The following is a 6,000-nucleotide window of genomic DNA, read 5'->3' on the forward strand; positions in this document are numbered from 1 at the left end:
AGGTTTTAGCGCTAATACATGTGTATTTGTGTTCTTTTGCGCACGTAGGGTTGTGAAGCTAAGTATTAAGAAAAGAAGCCAAAAGTAGATTGTGAACGCATTATTTGGTGGAATTTTGGAAGAAACAAACGCTAATACATAAGTGTGGCCCTAAGATACATGAATGTGTGCCAACCGCCATGTATGCGAGTCATTATAATGAGTTGGAGGGGCACGAATGCAGTCATATTTGCGTATCCTGACTTATGCATTAATAGCAGTTACTGTTCACTGCCGGCCGAAAATAAGGTTTACAGAGAATCCACACGTGCGTGTGGAAATTCCCCATGCCCATGTGGAAATTCCATAGGCCCGTGTTGAGAATCCACAGGGGCGTGTGGATGCCCGATTCCGACCCTATTTAAGCCATGATTCAGCCTGATTTTGAGGAGAATCTTCAATCTTTTTCTCCAACATTTCTCCATCTTTTCACAAGCCGTCGGCTAAGGTTTTGAGAGTCTTTTGGCAATTATTTGGAGTGGTCCTACGAATTTAACACCACGCTTATCTTGGGAGAAGGTTATTTGGGGAGCTTTCGTCGGCACCGATCCGGTGAGGTGTGCCCTAGGCTGAACAAGGGGACCTTTGGAGAAGAAGAGGCTACTTCACAAGATCATCGACATGAATACCGAGGGGATTTTCCTATGAATTACTTGTTTTTACTTTCAATTTCATTATTGATTGTATCTTGCTCCATGGAGAGCTAAACCCCCTAGTGAGTACTTGGATTTTGTAAACCCTAGGATGTTATTGTTTCATTGACCTTTTATTATGCTTTTCTTAATTGATGTTTTTAATTGAGTTTCAATCTTGAATGCTTGTTAAGTGATTTCTCCCTTAAAGTGACACTAGGGTTGAGACTCCATCTTGGTTGCCTTTGTGGATGAGTGACACACCATCAGGGTTAGACAATGTTAGATTGGAGAGGGTTTAGAGGGTGAGTTGAGAGGTAGCAGAGCGTCCCCTTTCGCCTCAGATATGATTTATCCTACTTCCATTTCCTAGGGTTCTTTGTGGTCACAATAGAGTGAAGTGCTAAAGGATGAACTCTGTTGGGGCTTAGTTGCGCGAGCGATAGAGTGAAGCGTTGAAGTGAACTTTAGTATATGGGGCTTACTTGTGACTAGGGGTAGAACAGAGGGTTCGATCTACACATAGGAATAGGGTTTATCACATGGAATCCCTAGAACTCCATGCAACTGTACACAGTGCGAGGTGTTGAGACTGAGTGATTTCTCCGCCAGGACATAATGTAGAGTTAGTCATGGTTGACCTTAGGTTTGGGACTGTGTGCTTTAGGATTTCCACGACTCAATAAGCATCAATTAGGAAGTAGAATAGTAAGTCTTACAGTTGAATCATTAGTCCTAAGTAGAGCATTGTCCGAGTACCCCACTTCTATCGATTGCCTTTCCTCTCACTTACTCGTGGCTCTCATTCTTGTTTCTTTTATTTCTGTTTGCATCACAACTTATCAACACAATCGTTATTCATCTTTACTTTGGTTAAGTAGCAATTTTGGTATTTTTATTCCCTACTCCCAGTGGATACGATACCCAACTCACTTGGGATTTATTACTTCGACAAACCCGTGCACTTGCGGGTAACATGCAAGGCACGTTGTTAGAACACAAATACACATGTATTAGCGATAAAATCTGAGAAAAGTATTGTTTATCGTAACAAAAGAATACTTCATTTTACTAATGCACAAGCACTTATCAAACTCCCCCACACTTAAGCTTTTGCTTGTCCTCAAGAAAAAATAAAACATTAAAGCATAGAGGAAGGAAATATTGAAAGTGCTTGGCCTTAGGTTCACCAAAGCAAGAAAGGGAATCATTCTACAAGTAAGGGAAATTTCAACACTAATTATAAAAAATCTATGCCCTAGCTAAAAACTCAAATGAAAAGGGTAACAAACCCAAAATTGTGTAAGTGTGTGTAGACTCACTCAAGTTGACCTAACGTACACTCCTCAAAGTTCTAAGTATAAGGGACTTATTTATACAAAACAAAGAAAAGAGACCGTAGTAGCTTCACACATTCTCCTAGGTAGCCCTTTCCAAACCGGCCACTAAGGTAGATTTCACTCTTTCGAGGTGGTAGTTCCTTCTACTGTGGTAGTAACTAGTATGCGGCTTATGAGAGTAGCTTCATACTTCATAGGTGGTAGCTCTTTTCACCCCAAATGCACAATCAAAACAAACATATATACATATATATATAATTCAGCAAAATTAACACAACAAAGAGCAACTAAACTAGTCCCTTAAACATCAAACTTGAGTTTCCACAAGGTTTAATGAGCGAGTAGTGCAACAATTGTCAATCGGGCAAAAAATCCTAAAAATTCAAGTAAAAACTAGAGCATGAGAACATTCAATGTTAAAAATTCTCCTAAACATAAGAATATAACCATTGCAACTAAGGTGAACCGCCATTGGCTACGTGAGCATGTAATTTCACTCAAAACTTGTGTAATGTACATGTGTAATGTGAACTCCCCCCACACTGAAGATATACATTGCCCTCAATGTATGTGATAAGTGCTTGTGTGATAAGAACACGAAGTGTTCTTTTCTTGTGTTGAGAATTACTTTTCTCAGGTTTTAACACTAATATGTGTGTAGTTATGTTACTTTCATGCAGGTAGGGTTGTGAGGCTGAATATGAAAGAAAGAAGCCAATGTGGGTCGTAAATGCACCAATTTGGAGGAAATCTTGCTAAGGTTAAAACGCGAAGACATAGATCGGGTTCGAGATCCGGGAATGTGTGCCAACCTCCTCGTATTCAAGCTAGTATAACTATTTGGAGAAGCACAAGGGCAGTCACATTCAAGCATTCCGACTTGTGCATATAGAACAAAATCTCCACCAACATGTCCATTATTGAAGAAGAAAAGCGATCCACGAAGTAAACGTGTGCCCATTTGCGTTACCTTGATGAAAGCATGGATTCGGGAGTATTTCATGCCGGTATTGTAGTAAAGTATTGTAGAAAAACTATAGCAAAATACTGTACCAGCACTGTTCACAACCGGCTGAGAAAACAGAAAAATAGAGAATCCACACGGGCGTGTGGAAATTCCACACGCCCGTCTAAAAAATCCACATAGACACTCACATGGGCGTGTGGATGACCGATTCCTGCCTTTAAAAGCTGATTTCAATCCCGATTTCAGCATTCTTTTCTTCATCTTTTCCCCAACTTGAGAGAGGACTGCGGCTAGGGTTTTGAGAGGTATTGGCTAGGGCTTTGGAGAGGTTCTATGGCTTTCACATCGCGCGCTGTTTGGAAGAAGGTTAGTGGGAGAGCTTTCATCGGCACCGATCCGGCGAGGTGTATCCTAGGCTGGACAAAGGGACCCTTGCGATAAGTAGAGAACTCTCCACAACACCATCGCCACGACTAATGAGGGGGTTATTTATGGATGCTTTGTTTTTACATTCGATTTCATTGATTGTATCTATCTCCATGGAGAGCTAAACCCCTAGTGGGTACTTGGGTATTTGTGAACACTAGGATGTATTCGTTTCATTGCATCTCTTTATTATGCTTTCAATTAATTGATGTTTATTGTGAGTTCCAATCTTGTATGCTTGATTGTATGAATACTCCCCTAGAGTGACACTAGGGTTGAGAGTTCTTCTTGGTAACTCTTGTGAGTGAGTGACACACCATGAGAGTTAGACAAAGCTAGATTGGAGAGGCTTGAGAGGGTGAGTCGAGAGGTAGCGGAGTGTCCCCTTTCCCCTCCGGTATGATCTATCCTACCTCCACGTTCTAAGAGTTCTTTGCGGCCATAGTAGAGTGAATGGGCTAAGGGATGACCTTCCTCTGTGGCTTAGTTGCGAGAGCAACGGAGTGAAGCGTTGAAGTGATTTTAGCATCTAGGGCTAAATTGTAGCTAGGAATCTTTCACAAGGACCAAAGGGTTAGGTCTTTACATAGGAATAGGGTTTATCATTTGGAATCCCTAGAGCTCATTGCAATTCTATAAGAGTGTGAGGTATTGAGATTGTTCGATTTCTCCTCCGGGACATGTATAGAGTTAGGTATGGTTAACCTTAGATTTGGAACTATGCAATATGATACGGAAGATCCTTTCTAAGTAGTACAAGTCCAAAATCAAATATAGAAAATACAATACGAAAACATAAAGAACTAAAAGAAAGACGCAAGTATTGTTGTCCTCTGTGGTCTCTATTGGTGCTACTACTATTGCTGGTGAAGAATGTGGGTCAACTGGTGCTCGTGCTGGTGATGGTTTTGCTAAGGATGCCTAAGGAGTTAGGGGCCTTATAACAAATGGAGATGTGGCATCTCGTTCAAGAATCTAGTATAAAATGTTGAGACACGCCATAACCTCAGAATAGTTCGCTGCCTGTATCGTGTGAACCTCAACAATCTCAGTCTGGAGCACCCCTATAGCATTCTCGAGCCTCTCAAAATGATCATACGGTCGAGAAAGAGAAAATATACACACTAGAGGTGGCTCCTGTGCCGCAGGTGGTACCTCAGGCTCCATTTGCTTTGCCTGTAGCTCTCGCGCTGGCTAAGACCCTCAGCTTCATCACCCTTAATCTCGGCTGGCTCTGGTGGGGGAATGGCCATCATATAAACTCTGTTTCTGTATCATCGAATCATGCCCATGAGTCACATAGTCTCCAATCCGAGGGGTGCGGATACTATAATCTTCTCAGCCCCTCTGATCATGTCCAGGAGACCCATATCCATGATGAGTCTCGTGATATACGGGACTACGAAGATAACCCCGACTCTGGGGTACTAGGCCCGGTGGCGCAAGTACTCAGCCAGGATGTGCCCCAAATGAATCGGCTCACTCTATACCATGGGGTATAGTACCCCTGTGTTGTCACCGCACTCGTTCACTGATCGGCTAAGAATGGCATAGACGTATCTGTATGCTGGCTGAGAAAGGCAAATAGCCTTGGACACTCCTAGCTCATACTGTCCCTGACCACAGAGTGTCCATATATTCTCTGAGCAGTCAAGCTACCCAGATAATTGGTCGGTAGTCTATGGTACTCCTCAGTGTCTATAAATGACTCATCATACAACCCGAGTCTGAACGAAAACTGCGTGACGCTCCTACTATGATACTACCCGAACGCTATGAACTGTATGACGTCAATACTGTCAAAACTCCTATAATACTGGTCAAACTCAAAGGATGCTAACACCTCCTATGTTAGTAACCGAATGGCAGGCTCATGAATAGACAACTAATCTGTGCCAACTGTATATGGTAAGGTGCTCCTCAACCTCATTGGCCATGTCATAAGCCAGCTGAACCTCTCTCAAAGCACCCACATCTGGAAATCATGTCTGTCCAAACTTCAACTTTGCCAACCTCTCGAAACTAGCCTTGTGCTCGGGAATCATGAACTCCATGTGCTCTGGCTCAGGTGAGGATGGTGAAGAAAAGAGAAAATGATGGTTTATCGACAAGATGAAGGTGAAAACCTTGAAATTAGCTAGAAAACACGAGTAAGATCTCTCTAAATCGACGGTACGAAGTTGGAAGGGTGCCAAGATGTGTTCTCAAAGTGTTTGGGAGTGTGAAAATGAAAAGGTGAATAAGATTTTAAAGAGAAATCTCTGCATTTTGAATTCTGTACATCCATATGGGCGTGTGGAAATTACCCACTCCCATGTGACTCCACTAGAGAGGCTCACATAGGTAGACACATGCCCTTGTGTGCTCTTAGGATGGCATTCTTTGCCTCTGAACGCACCCACATGGGTGTGTGTAAATTCCCCACGCGTATGTGCCTAACCCACAGGGGCACCAACATGCCCCTGTGGCTCCTCTGTTCACATGAGAATTTCTCTAAGTGTTTCACATGCCCGTGTGGAAATTCCACATGGGCGTGAATCTTCACATGGCCATACATAGGGGCAGTCTTATGCCCTTGTGTCTTCTCGGGATGGAA

Source organism: Dioscorea cayenensis, chromosome 4, assembly GCF_009730915.1.
Source record: "Dioscorea cayenensis subsp. rotundata cultivar TDr96_F1 chromosome 4, TDr96_F1_v2_PseudoChromosome.rev07_lg8_w22 25.fasta, whole genome shotgun sequence".
NCBI lineage: Eukaryota > Viridiplantae > Streptophyta > Magnoliopsida > Dioscoreales > Dioscoreaceae > Dioscorea > Dioscorea cayenensis.